Here is a 15,392-nt window from a genome sequence, read left to right on the forward strand (position 1 = left end):
GCTCACATGTAAGACAGGAAACCCGTTGAATCATGGGAAATGTAGTTTCAAAGTTCCCTAAACTTCCACAGGAAGTCTATATCATATATCTAAATATTTAAAACTTAATGAACCCCAAATTTCCAATATCACGGTAGAGAGGAGCTGTCCCTTTACCTCAAGAGATGCTTAGCAATGATCCTTTGTTAACTTAGAATGGGACATGAAATAGTTTGAATTTGTTTTGAGGGCCTACATTTCTTCATCCAACCTTCTAGAAAGATAGTCTATTTTCTATTTCTGCATAGTACTATAATTATATCCTCAGGCCTTCCTTTCAGGTAATCCATCTTATTCCAACTCCAGGGTCTTTAGTCCCAATCTTTCAGGGCCCTACTGGATAACTGACTAGATAATTTATCAAGCAATTAGAGCTAAGATTTTATATGTGATAATAGCTTTACATGTTACAATTCAATACCCTTACCCTTAATTAGTGTTATAAATAAAGAGAGGGTAAACTGGATACTACCACTCTTAAATGGGTGACAGCAGAGGTAGTTCAGATATGTGGCTAGTGCAAGATCACCTGAGTCTTGCCACCTAGCTAGATGTTGTAACACCTCCATCCTTTATAACAGTGCCCAGGCAGGATCCTTCAGGTCAGTAGATGGGTATCCCTTTCAGGTCCCACCTGGAGTTGATTTATGGTGGACATTAAGCTCTATTAGCCTTGGACATGTTTATCTGACTACGTTTGCTCCCTTCCCAGAGAAGTGATGAAACAACCACTCCAGGAAGGTACTTGAAGAGTTTTATATATATTTGGCAAGGAAGGAATGTTTAGGAAATGGGAAGAGGAATAGGAAACTCCAAACTAATCTTTGATAATATTAATCCCTCTGAGCTGTAGGCAGGTGAGTGATTCTGGCTTGTTATTAGCTCCTCTGGCTCAGCCTGGCCACAGCCAAACCAGAGCAAGCAAGCTGTTGTATGATGTCTCTCAGCTTCTTCTTCTTGCTAGATTTTATGCCTTTCACAGCCTTTAGGAACCACCCCTTTCCACCCTCTTCTTCTTCTCCTGCCCACTTCCCGGATCCCTCTCGGGGCCCCGGGATGCCTAGATACCTAAGGATGGTTTGTATACCTAAATATCTAGGAGACAGAAGAATAAGAAGATTCACGGTCTGGATACAGGTTGGCAAATGTCAATGAGATTCAGACAGGAGTTCTTGCAAGGATGAGCCAAGCAAGCCTCAGATCCCAATAGACCAGGGTCTATAGATCCCAGGTCCAAAGGAAAAGGAAAAGAACCCTCTGTCAGGGGCTGCCAGGGTATTTATACCCCCCTGGCCAACCACTTTCTCCCCTGTCCTCATGGCCTCTGGGAACATTCTGAGGTCCAATGGTTTTCACCTGTCAATCAACGGTGGGACTCTCAGCATTCAGAGTTTCAATATAACACTAGGAGGAATTTTCTAATGCCTACTCTCCACTCTCTTTGATTGGAAGGAAGGAGAGGTGCCAGAGGGTAGGGGTATTGAATTGTAACATGTAAAGCCACTCATCATTTCCCATCTGGTAGCAGGACTTTGTCATGCTCCCATGTCAGGTACCTTCTGTTTCTCCACCACTTCAGCTTTTCAGCTTCTTTTTATGTTATCTTTGTTAGATTGAGAGCTCCTTGAGGGCAGAGGCCTTTTTATCACTAATACTTAGCAACAATGTCTGTCACATAGTAGGAGCTTAATAAATATTTATTAATGGACAGACATCTTACTCTTAATCTTAGGTAAGAACAGTTGTATATTGACTAGGGTCATATAAGCTTTAAACCAAAAGAATAGTTAATAGGAATTTCAGCCATAGCATGTGGGAATTGGGAGTTTTGGAGGTCATATGTGATGTTTTGCTTATCTTCAAGTTGCTTTCAGTAAGTAACTCTTTATTCTAATTTCAGCTCTGACAACAACTTCCTGTGTGACCTTGGGCACTATGGTCCTCATTTAGACTTGATAATTTCTAAACTTGTTTCCAAGTTGCTATGAATCTTCTAGTCCGTTAGAAGGAATGGCCTAAGAGGATTTGGAGTTGTTATAGACTTTAAGTATTATCTAATCCACCCCTCTTGTTTTACAGATGAAGAAACCAAGTGAAGATAAAGTGGCTTTCCACTCAGTTCCCACCAGTAGAGCTGAGATCCCAAATCATGCTCTCTTAATCTGGTAGACTTTGTTTTGTTCCAGTTGGCATAACTAGAAATAATGTGGGGAATTTAAGAAGGGTGGGAGGCAGATTCAAATTCAGTTTAAGCAAGAACTAAAACAAATTAACACATCTCAACATTTCAATGGGCTTGCTGTTTAGGTAGAATGCTACCCATCATTAAAAGTATTAAGGCAGAGAATTTATGGCAATCTCAGAAATCATATACATATAATCCCTCCATATATATAGAGTGGCATGATGGATTTTGCAATTATATCTCAGAACCCTCAGGTGGAGCAGCAAGCAAGGAAGGAGGAATTGTAGCCAAGGAATAACTGGGAAGAATACTGACTTTTGAGTCAGAGGATGTGAGCTCAAAACTCTTTCTTACTCTTTGGAGAGTTTGGGAAATAATAATAGCTTAAATTTGTATAGCATTTTAAGATTCATAAGCTCTTTACATATAGGATCTTATTTGATTCTCACAATAATCCTATGAAATAGTCTTGCTAGCTCCATTTCATATATGAGGAAACAGACTAAGAGAGTGTGACCCAGTGCCAAATAGCGATTAGGACTGTGAGTAGAATTAAGAAAAAAATTTAAAAATTATTTAGCATTTATTTTTTCTTTTGACTATTCCAAAGAGAAAACTCCCTCTATACACTTATTTCAATAGTAAAGTAAAGCAAATTCCCATAAAATGTGTGATTCATCTGCATATTATAGCTATCACCTATCTGTCACAAATTCCTCATCGTTTGGCGTGAAATTTAAAAACAAATCTTCCTCCCTTCAGACTGAGCACTCTCTCCCCTATACTGCAGTCTCTTGGTTAGGAAAGTCTCTTAGTCTCTCTGAATTTCATTTTCTTTATCTGTGAAGTGAGAAATTGGTCTCAGCTGGCTTCCAAGAGGCCTTGCACCCACCCAGGGGTGCGCGGGAGCCAACTCCTACGGGCTCCAGCCCCTCATTCCCCGGCCCAGAATCTGATGATTAATATTTACGGGCACGCAGACGCTAGTCCCTGGACATCTATGATCCTGGGATCCTATGACAGGAGGCACGCACACGTGTATGTCTTCTCGAGCGAACTCCATTTCCCAGCGTCCTCCAGGGCGCAGAAAGCGGACTCGGCGCCTAGCCCACGTGAGTCCCCAAGCTCCGCCTCCCCGCGCCTCTCTGGCAGTTTATCCGCGTCGCCACCTCCCTCCGCTCGGCCCGCCCCCTTCCTCCGAGAGAGACGGAGATATTGAGAGAGATCCTGTACTGGCGGACGCAGGCGGGCGGTCTTTGAGAGGGAGCCTGGCGACGTGGAAAGATGGAGGACTGAGCAGGCGCGCGCTTCCTCGGACCGGCGGCGGCGACGGCGGCGGCGGTGGCGGCCTCCTTGCACCAACAACCCTCCTTGGAGCCGGCGGCGCGGGATCTGGGACTCAACCCGAGTCAGGTGAGGAGGGAGGGCGGTGGCGGCGGGGCTGTCCCTGCCCGCGGACCCCCCCCCCCCCCCCGCCGAGACTGGGGGACCTGTCAGACCGTGGAGGGTGGAATCGAGGGTCCGGGAACCTCTGCCGAGCTGGGGGGAGGGGACCGAGCAAGGGTCCTGAGGAGGCAGATGTGGAGGGAGGGTCCCTTAGTATGGTAGACATGGAGAGGAGGGTCCCTGAGTAGGGTAGACGTGGAGAAGAGGGTTCCTGAGTGGGGCAGATGCAGAGAGAGGATTTCTGAGTAGGGTAGATGTAGAGGGCAGTGTCCCGAGGAGGCAGATGTGGAAAAGAGGGACCCTGAGTGGAGCAGATGTGGAGGGAGGGTCCCTGAGTGGGGCAGAAGTGGAGGAAGGGATCTCGAGTAGGTAGATGAATGTATATGTATGTGTGGGAAGGGGTCCAAGTAGGCAGATGTGGATAGGGATGGGGGAGGGTCCCAAGTAGGCAGAAGTACAGGAAGGGATAGTTCCTTAACTGGGAACATGTAAAGGGAGGGAAGGTCCCCAGTGGGCCGGTGTGGTGGGAGTAAGGGTATTGAAGGTGATGGAGTGATATAAGTGGAACCGGATGGACTGAAAGGACAGAAATTTGGCTTCAGGGGTCATTGCCTGAGGAGAGCTATAAGGGGGAAGTATGACGGGGAGCTGAATAAGTGGTTTAGGAAGAGCCATCAGTGGGTGCATAAGAATAGTTTAGAGGTTGTCTCGAATGGGGATCAGATGAGAGAGAGAGAGAGAGAGAGAGAGAGAGAGAGAGAGAGAGAGAGTTATGAAAGAAGAGTAGGTAGGTTGCTGGGACTGATGTGAGATAGGAGTTTATTGGTGACAACTTGAAAGTGAGGAGTGGAGCATTGAAGGGCTGACACGAACTGGGTGTGATGAAAGAAGAAGGTTGTGAGGTGCAAGAGAATTAAGTTAATGAGAGGAGTGGGGTGGATAACGGGAAGTTTTTGGAACAGAAGTTGACTCCAGATGTAGATGGGAAAAGAATTGGTATGGATTGTATTAAGGAAAGAATGAGGTAGTCATTAGAGGAATGAGAATGATATCTGTGCCAAATGGAATTGAGGGAAATTGTAAAACAGCAATATTAAGTACAATGGGGAGATTGTGAGAATTGGTGAGACCATGGCAGCTGATTGAGATGCAGGGAATTCAGCTAGTTGGGTTGGGATAATCTTAGAAAATAAATTATGAGCTGTATTAAAGATAGACATTTAAATGCTTGGGGTAAAAGATATGTCTTAGAATGTGTGTACTAGACAAGCAGACAATATAAATTCTCTTGTTTAGCAAGAAAAAGATTTCATCTAATTATTTCCTGGTCTTTCTAGTTGGTCCTGCTAACCTGTTTCACTTACTTTTTTTACATAGACTTCTACTTCTGTAAGATGAGGGCAAGAACTTTGGACCACTTTTTAGTAGTCCTAGGTGTGAAGGAAAAGCATTGGAGTGGAAGAAAACTGTTACATATGTGATATAATATGGTATCATAAATAGTTGGACATGCAGTCTATTTGCTATCTTAGATGATTATGGCCAGCAGGCTAATTTCATATGTTGTTTACTGTTCATTTAGCCCCAGTTGTGTCTAGACATAAATATCATGGGTGATTTCTTTCACTTGTTTTGTAATGAAAGTGTCATCTTTTAATTTCAGCAACAGATAATGGGAGTTGTCAAAGTTAGTAAAAGCCATTTCATTTTGTGATAAATCTTATAGAGGAATGAGGAAAACTCTTGAATTTAGAAATTTTGAATTTATAGAGCATCGTTGCATATTATATATAAATATATATATTTATATATATATATTCTTAAAGTTACATAACACTGTGATTCTTTGTAAACAATCAACTGGGCTGCCCTGTGTCTTTGTGGCTGAATGTTTGACACATGTGGCCTCGCACATGTATCTAATATGACATTGCAAGGTAGATGGCTACTTGGGAAATATGATAGTTCCTATACTAGAGATGAAATAAGGATAATAAGATAAGTTGTATAGTTAAAGTAGGAATAAACTTTCAAATAGAATGCGATAAGAGACCTCAGCCTTAAGTTATTCTTAACTTCTCCTCTAATTCTCCTTACCTGACCTGAGTTAGCATAGTTGAAAATTGCCTTGGTCCTAAAGTAGTAGTGTGAAGTAGTGAAATGAAAGATGGGCATTAGCTTCTATTTAATTTTTTTTTTAGCAGAGAGAGGATTCACAGAATCCTAAAGGAGAAAAGAGCCTAGAAAGGTCCATCACTCTGTTTCCTGATGAGACTACATATTCTATTTGAGACACCCCTCTATGTTAATCTAGTTACATATAGTAGTCTATTTCAGTGCTCCTCTTCTTATCAGGAAGTTATTTTTCCTTGAGTTTTGCAGGGATATTTGCCCTTCTGATTCTTCCTTTAAAATGTTTTCATTTATTCTTTCCTCTTTAATTTACCCTGCATAATACAGGTGAGGTATCATTATCATTCTCTTCCTCCTGTGGTCCATTGTAAATAGAAGTATCAGGCTAATATTCCTAAAATGGCTTCATTACAGTGGAGACTTCTGGGTCTAGAAAAGTGCCAACTTTCAAATGTGGCTTTCAAGGATCTTTATGATCTAGCCTTCTCCTTACTTACCTTGTTGCCTCCTTAACTTTCTTTCTCAATGCAAGTTTTCTGTGAACTAGATGCTTTTCATTGACCTAACTTCATCATTCTCATTTGATAATCTAAGATTTTGTTAATTTTCTTTTTTTTTTCCCCTTAGGCAGAGTTGCAAGTATGAATTCTGGTGCCTTAGTTAGGCATGGATTAGTTGGGAGAGGAGGCTTTAGGAAGAGACCTTGGGGAGATGCCAGAAGGGTATTGCTGGAAGAAAAAGCAGGGAGCACCTGGGTTGGGGAAGATTTCTCTTCTGGCATTTTGGAAGGCCTTGGGATCCTACTTCTAGTATATGGCAGCCTCTACTTTCATTGTAATATATGGAGGTTTTTTGGTGAGCTATTCACTTTCATTTTTGTGAACCATTTATGATAGGGTATAGTTATATCATGGAATTGATAACTCAATCTTGTACCCACCATTATAGCCAATAAAGTGCACAAATGATTGTCTTCCTTGATCCTAGGATTAATAGAAAAAATGAGGCTATTGGAGCAGTAGGGTATCATGACCTGAGAGAGCCTTTGTTGGGGGTAGTGGCTGAGATGATGGGGATGCCAGGAATCATGGTATGGGACCAGTAGAAACCCATCAGCCATGGGGACCATATGAAGATTGCCTGCAGAGTAACAATGTTCTAAATTTTGGCATTCTCGGACAATGCTCCAATTGTTCTGGCTTTGGACTGTCTTCCCTGCCTAGAGACAGGGGAGCACACTAGATAAAGCCCTGGACCTGGGATCAGGAAGACTGAATTCAAACAGTCTTAGTCACTTCCCAGCTATGGTGACCCTGGGAAAGTCACTTGACCTCTGCTTTAGTTTCCTCAGCTGTAAAATGGGGACAATAAAGCATCTATCTCTCAGGGTTTTGTGAAGATCAAGTGAGATATTTGCAAAGCAATTAGCACAGTGTTTCACAGATAATAGTTGCTTCATAAATGCTCATTACCTTTCCCCTTTCCTTTTCTCTCTTTTTTTCTTTATTCAGAGATATTTTCTCAATTACATGTAAATAATTTTCAACAAAGGTTTCTCAAAATTATAAGATCCAAATTGTCTCCTTCCCTCCCCTCTCTTGGAGATGTAAACACCTGGGTTATACTTATATTATCATGTAAAACTTACTTCCATGTTGATCTTTTTTTTTTTAAACCCTTAACTTCTGTGTATTGGCTCATAGGTGGAAGAGTGGTAAGGGTGGGCAATGGAGGTCAAGTGACTTGCCCAGGGTCACACAGCCGGGAAGTGTCTGAGGCCAGCTTTGAACCTACGACCTCCCATCTCTAGGCCTGACTCTCAATCCACTGAGCTACCCAGCTGCTCCTATGTTGATCATTTTTGTAAGGGAATACTTATATAAAACCAAAATCCAGAATAAAACCATAAATAATATGAAAATAGTATTCTTTGATGTGCATCTGATTCCAACAATTCTTTTTCTGGAGGCAGATTAGCGTTCTTTGTAATAAATTCTTCAGAGTTGTCCTGAATCATTACATTGCTGAGAATAGCTAAGTATCACGGTTGATAATTGTACAATATTGCTGTTACTGTGTACAATGTCTTTCTGGTTCTGCTTATTTCACTGTGCCTCAGTTCATGTAGATTTTTCCAGCTTTTTCTGAAATCATCCTGCTCATCGTTTCATATATGGCACAGTAGTATTCTGTCACTAACATATTCCACAGTTTTTGTTCAGCTAATCCCCAATTGATGGACATCCTCTCAATTTCCAATTCTTTGCCACCTTAAAAAGAGCTGCCATAAATATTTTTGTACAAGTAAGGACCTTCTTCCATTTTTATGATCTCTTTGGGATAGAGATATGTGATATTACATAATCAAAGAGTATGCTATTTTATAGATCTTTGGGTAGAGCTCCAAATTGCCCTCCAGAATGGTTGACTCAGTTCATAACTCGACCAGCAATGCATTAGTGCCCCATTTTTGCCATATTCCTTCCAACATTTATCACTTTCCTTTATTGTTATATTGACCATTCTTATAGGTGTGAGGTGGTATCTCAGAGTTGCTTTAATTTGCATTTCTCTAATCAATAGTGATTTAGAATTTTTTTTCGTATGATTATTGATAGCTTTGATTTCTTCATCTGAAAATTGCTTGTTCATATCCTTTAATCACTTGTCAGTTGGGGAATGACTTGTATTATTACAAATTTGACTTAGTTTCTAAAAATTTGAGAAATTAGAAATTTGCTATAAAATTTTTTTCCCCAGTTTGTTGTTTCCCTTCAAATCTTGGTTACATTGGCTTTATTTGTACAATAGCTTTTTAATTTAATATAATCAAGATTATTCATTTTATATCTTGTAATGGTCTATCTCTTTGGTTATAAATTCTTCCCTCCTTCATAGATCTATACTATTCTATGTCCCCTAATTTATTGTATTACTCTTTATATTTAAATCATATATCCATTTTGACCTTATCTTGGCATATAGAGTATGAGTAGTCTATCCCTATTTCCTGCCATACTGTTTTCCAGTTTTCTGAGCAGTTTTTGTCAAATAGTGAGTTCTTATCCCTAAACCTGGCATCTTTGGTTTTTTTAAACATTAAGTTGCTAAGGTCATTTACTCTTGTATATTGTGTTTCTAATCAATTCCATCAATCTACTATTTTATTTCTTAGCCAGAACTAGACTGTTGTGATGATTACTGCTATATAGTACATTTTGAAATTTGGTACTGTGAGGCCACCTTCCTTGATATTTTTTTCATTAATTCTGTTGACATCCTGATATTATGCTCATTTAGATGAATTTTGTTTATTATTTTTTCTATTTCTACAAAATAAGTTTTTGGCAATTTGATTGGTATGACACCAAATAAGTAAATTAATTTAGATAGAATTGTTATTTTTATTATATTAGCTCAGCTTACCCATGAACACTTAATATTTTTCCAATTGTTTGCCTTTTCTCTCTTAATATTTTTCTTCCCCTTCTAAAACCTATCCATTATTTCAAAAGGCAACCTACATTTTTCTATAAAACCACTAGATTGCTCTAGGCCAATGATGGGCAAACTTTTTAAAGAGGAGTCCAAAGGAAAAGAAATGCTCATCTGTCAGTCTGTTTCTAAGGCAACTCTTTCAAAGTTTTGTTGTATTGTATCCTCCTCATTGTATTCGTCAAATTAGGAATAATGTCACAGCTGCCAGATAGAACATTTCAGGGGGTCCTATCTGGCCCACAACCATAGTTTACCCATCACTGCTCTAGGCCATAGTGAATAACCCATTCTTTGAACTTATTGTTAGTTTCCCCTTTTACCTTTATTTTTATAGGTTGTTCCAAAGGCCTCACTGAAATTTCAAGCTTTACTTATTAAGCTTTATTTAACTTTTTAATATTTATTATTTTAATATTTATCTATAAGTAATGTATATTAATAAGCGAGGCTTAAATTTTTACTTAGGCTTTTAGAATGCTGTTTTTATACTGCTTTTCATGATATCTTAGTGTATGTGTTTTATCTTATATTTCTTTCTTCTTCCTTTGTTCAGTGCTGTGCAAACAGGAGTCACTAAATGATTTCTTGTTGAATGAATAAATGACTCCTAGTTGTTCCTCTGTATCTTTCCCACTTCCCCTATACCCCAAAGATTTTTTCTGTTGAATCATGCCTATTTCCAATCCTAAAAAACAAAAACAACCCACACAAACCCTTTCGTGAGTCAAGATAGAATATCATTCAACTGTTTTTTTTTTAAACCCTTACCTTTTGTCTTGGATTCAATACTGTGTATTGGCTCCAAGGCAGAAGAATGGTAAGGGTAGGCAATGGGGGTCAAGTGACTTGCCCAGGTTCACACAGCTGGGAAGTATCTGAGACCAGATTTGAACTTAGGACCTCCCATCTCTAGGCCTGGCTCTCCACTGAGTTACCCGGTTGCCCCCTCCCTTAGCTTTTATACTTTTTTTCCTAGTTAGTTATTTGTCCATTTGACTTCCCCTTTTAATTTTTTCAACTTTTTTCCTTATATCATCTCATTTCTGGTCCCCTCTATGATTGATTCTTCCTATTTGACTAAATAAAAACATTTATAATAATAATCTGGACAAATTATAGATAGAGATATTGATAATAGTTCTCTGCTGTCTCAATTTACTCAAAGTTTGATTTCATTTTAGTGATCTTTTCTTTTGTACTGTTGTATTGACTACTCCTATATCAACATCAATATCAGTTTCTTTCCCCTTTAACATGAATGGCCTACAAAAGCTTTCTCCTGTGCTGATCTCTTTAATTTGTTCAACAAGATAGCACTGGGGAGACAACATGCAAATTACTCTGTACATATAAGATACAATCACACACACTGTAAATGGAAAGTGGGAAGTCTTTAGAATTGAAAGGAAAGGTGAATTGAAGGAGGCCAGGGAAGCCAATATACAGACATAGAAGGGAGAGCATTCCAGGCATGGGAAATAGCCAGTGAAGAGGCACAGTTTAAAGATGGGTATCCTGTGATAACAGTAAGTAGGCCACTGTCACTGGATCTTTTAGTATGTAGAGGGGCTTAAAGTGTAAGAAGACTGGAAAGGCAGGAAAAAGTAAAGTTGTGAAGGTCTTTATTTTATTTTATTTTATTTTAGAATAAGCCTTACATTTTTTTATTAAGAAATTTTTTCTATGGTTACATGATTCATGTTCTTCCCCCCCCCCCAATGTGCAATTCCACTGGGTTTTACATGTGTCATTGATCAAGACCTATTTCTATATTATTGATATTTGCGCTAGGGTGATCATTTAGAGTCTACCAATCTCCAGTCATATCCCCATCGACCCATGTGATCAAGCTGTTTTTCTTCTGTGTTTCTGCTCCCACAGTTCTTTCTCTGGATGTGGATAACATTCTTTCTCATAAGTCCCTCCAAATTGTCCTGGATCATTGCATTGCTGCTAGTAGAGAAGTCCATTATATTCAGTGGTATCACAGTGTATCAGTCTCTGTATATAATGTTCTCCTGGTTCTGCTCCTTTCACTTTGCATCAATTCCTGGAGGTCATTCCAGTTCACATGGAATTCCTCCAGTTTATTATTCCTTTTAGCACAATAGTATTCCATCACCAACAGATACCACAATTTGTTTAGCCATTCCCCAATTGAAGGGCATCCCCTCATTTTCCAATTTTTTGCCACCATGAAGAGCGTGGCTATAAATATTTTTGTACAAATATTTTTCCTTATTATCACTTTGGGGTATAAACCCAACAGTGGTATGGCTGGATCAAAGGGTAGGCAGTCTTTTAAAGCCCTTTGGGCATAGTTCCAAATTGCTGTTAAGGTCTTTAAATGCCAGACTGAAGATTTTATATTTGATCTTGGAAGTAACATGGAGCCTTTGGAGTTTATTGAGTGTATATATGGAAATTTGGCATTAGCTTTAGAAAATTCTTTTGTTAGCTAAATAGAGAATGGATTGGAGTGTGAGAGATTTTAGGCAGGAGAGACCAAGCAGTAGGTTATTGCAGTAATCCAGGCATAAAGTGAGGAGGGCCTACATCAGAATGGCAGCCATGTGAGTTGAGAGAAGTACACATAAGAGAAATTTTGTGAAAGCTGAAACAATAAGATTTGACAACAGTTTGCATATGTAGGGTGATGAATGTGACTGAGGAATAAAAGATTTCAGTGAGGTTATGTATCGCTATAACTGAGTGCATAGGATGGTGGCGACCTTGACAGTATTAGGAAAATTGGGAAAGGAACTGAGGGTCTGTTTTGGGTGTGTTGAGTTTGAGCTGCCTATGTTGCCTATGCCATTTAGTTCATTTAGTTCCATTGGAGTTCAAGAGAGAGATTAGAGCATCACTATGCATGGGAATCTGTGTGTCCATTTTTAGTTTCTTTCCCAAAATTCAGTTCTTCTTCATCAACCATACCTGTATGTATCTCTTTCTGGATATCTTTGTGTCATTTCTTCCTAAAATATTTAATATAGAGCTAATTATCATTCTTTCTAAATCAACCCCTCTTGAAAACTTCACTGATTACTGGTACCATTTTCTTTGTAGTCACTTCAATTTGAAACTCCCGAGTCATGACTGTATTTGAAGCCAGGAGAGGTACCTGGGTTTGAATCTGTCATCCATGTGTCAGCTGTGTGCCTTTAGGCAAATCATTTAATTTTTCTGAGCCCCAATTTCCTAATCTCTAAAATAGGAGCAATAATACTTGTAGTAGCATGCCCTACAGAATTAAGATAAAATAATTTAATATGAAGTGCTTTTTAGACCATAAGACATTGAATAAACAGCAGCTTTATTATTTTTGTTTTAATTGTCAACCTCATCTAGTTTTTCTCACCTTCCATATATAATCAGTGATCATGTCTTATTGGTCCTACCTCTACAATATTTTCATATCTATCACCTTTTCTCTATTCTTTGCCAGTATGCTAATACAGTTCCTCATCTCCTCTCATTTGGTACAATTGCAATAGCCTCCTAATTGGTGTCCTTGTCTCAAGTCTTTCCCCTCTTCAATCCATTCTACACATAATTCATGCAATACAAATACTCTTTCTAAGACTGATTATATTACAGGTCTGATTATATTATTGGTATTATTGTCCTGGTTCATCAGTGTGCCAGTGCCTAACATAATTCTGGTAGATAGTAGGTACTTAATAAATGTTGCTAACTAAGAAGACATCCTTAGCTTTTCTCTCAGCCCTCTCTCTCCTCCAGGATCCAGACACTTGCCATCTTTTCAATATTAACTCCATAACATCTCTCATATCTATCCCTCTTCTCCCTAGAAGGACTGCCATCAACCTACTACAGGTTTTTATATAACCACTTGCTTCTGTTGGGATAGACCCCTTGATTGATTTATCTGCTTTTAGTTTCTCTTCATTCCATGCTTCACATCAGGATTATTTTCCTAAAGCACAGCTATGACCATATTGCTCTCTAACTTGAGAAATGTTAGTAGCTCCTTATTAGACATAGGATAAAATACGAACTCCTTAGGTTGGCATTTAAAGCCTAATATAGTCTGGCTGCAGCCTGCTTTTCCAGATTTGTTTCATGTTAGTCTTATTTATGTATTTTCTATTTGCTATATCTTGAACTTTGCTTTGTATTTCCCACCCGCAGGCCTTTGCACAGGTTGTCCTGATGCCTGGAATTCACTTCTTCTACATTAGAATCTTTAGGCATTTATTAAATGCTGATTGAATTGAATGGCATTCCCTTTCTAAGCATCTTCAGTTACTTGTTGCATCTAGAATAAAATAAATTCCTTAGATTCTCACTTAAAACCCTCTTCAAACTATTCTCATCTTTCCTTCCTGCCCTCACTTCTCATTAAGCTCATTCATTTACTCTGTGCTCTATCAAATTGGTCTACTAAGTGCCTCCTATGGTCTGTATTTCATTTCCTCTTTCTCTGCCTTTGTAGAAACTATCCCATGTCTCTGTATTGCAATTTCTTCTTTCTAACTTGAAGAATATCTCCCTCTTTCCCATTTGTTGGCAGTTTTAAATTATCTCCATTTTATTTATCTTACATACATTAGATACCAACTAATAGCATGCTAGCAACTTCAGGGCAAGGGCACTTTTAGTTTTTCTAGTTGTACTTGAATCCTCAATATCTAACAAAAGTCCTTAATTAGTAGGTACAGGATAGATGTTTGAAAATCAAATTGAATTGCTTCCTTAGGACAGGAAGGATAGAGCTTTGAGAAGAAAGAATAGAAGAGGTAAAGAGGCACTGTGTGAGCAAAGGTAAGAAGAGGAGAAATGAATTGGTATATTTGGGTGATAGTAAGTAGATAAGTTATTTAGACTGAAAAGTGGTTGGATCATGATAATGGCAGGTAGCTTGGAAAGGTCAAGTTTTGTTGGGTCTTGAATAAAGAGTTTAGGTTTATCTTTCATGGCAAAGAGCCATTGAAGGTTTTTGATTAGGAGGGGCAAGTGTTGGAGGTGTTTTAGGAAGATCTTTCATATAATAAGTAGTCCCAAGTAGTAGAGATTTGAGGCGAGACATGCTTTTAGAAGACTGTTGCAGTAATCCAGCTATGAGATAAGGGATTGGAATAAGATAATAGTAGTGGGGCTTAATAGAACAAGTGGCTTCATGAGACAGAATTAATTCATTGGATTTGGTGATTGGCTGTGGGAGTAATAGAGAGGGAAAGATAACTCTTAAAGTTTTAAGCCAGGATGACTGAGAATGATGGTACTATTGCTATAAATAGAGATGCCTTCACAGTTTTGTTTATTGTTTGGGGGAGAGATTATGGATTTGGGTAGGGTTTTAGAGGTGTTGATTTTGAAGTGAGGTTAATAGTCCAGAAGCAAGTTGAAGACATCTAGAGTTGGGAAAAAGATCAGCGCTGGAGGCAGAGTTCTTCAAACAAAAAGAAGCGATTGTTGAAGCCATGAGAATAGAGCTCCTTGGAAGACCAACCTTTTATTGAATTCAGCCTATCTTTTTATTGAGTTTTAACTCCTTGGCAGGATCATTCATGAAATAAAGATTAGGGAAATGAAAATTAAAATAGAATGCAATTGTAGGCTTCTAAGGCAAGCTTTGGAGTTAGTTATCTCTATCTGTAACTGCTTAGAGTTATTGGAAATGCTTAGAAGATGCCAGTATATGAAGTAAAAATGCAAGTAAATAAGCTAAAATTTGCAAATAAAGACAAAAAATAGATGTCCTTTATGTGTATACAAATCAATTTCTGGTGGAAAATATATTACAAAAGTGGAATTAGCATTTCCTTTTCAGTATGAAAAATTTCCAGGTCTTCCTTAAAGGATTCTTTTAATTTTTTAAAACTCTTACCCTTGGAGTCAGTACTCTAGGGGTTCTATTGGTTCTAAGGCAGAAGAATGATAAGGGTTAGTTTGGGGGTTAAGTGACTTGCCCAGGGTCACACAGCTAAGAAGTATCTGAGGTCAGATCTGAACCCAGGACCTCCTTTCTATAGAAGCGATCCAGTGATCCACCTACTTGCCTCTTCCTTAAAGGATTCTCTTGAAAGTTGAGAGACCTTTCCACTTGATCTGGGCACATGATGAT

The 15,392-nt window shown here is 38.9% G+C and overlaps 1 protein-coding gene across 1 annotated transcript in view; it reads left to right on the forward strand.

Moving 5' to 3' along the window:
- The first annotated feature begins 3,511 nt into the window (after positions 1–3,511).
- The window catches only part of DYM (dymeclin), a 600,877-nt gene continuing 588,996 nt past the window's right edge, over positions 3,512–15,392 (forward strand). The window contains exon 1 of the mRNA XM_044664772.1: positions 3,512–3,637. The gene's annotated coding sequence lies outside the window, so the exon portion shown is untranslated. The remainder of the gene's footprint in view (positions 3,638–15,392) is intronic.

The sequence above is a fragment of the Gracilinanus agilis genome, chromosome 1 (genome assembly GCF_016433145.1).
Source record: "Gracilinanus agilis isolate LMUSP501 chromosome 1, AgileGrace, whole genome shotgun sequence".
NCBI lineage: Eukaryota > Metazoa > Chordata > Mammalia > Didelphimorphia > Didelphidae > Gracilinanus > Gracilinanus agilis.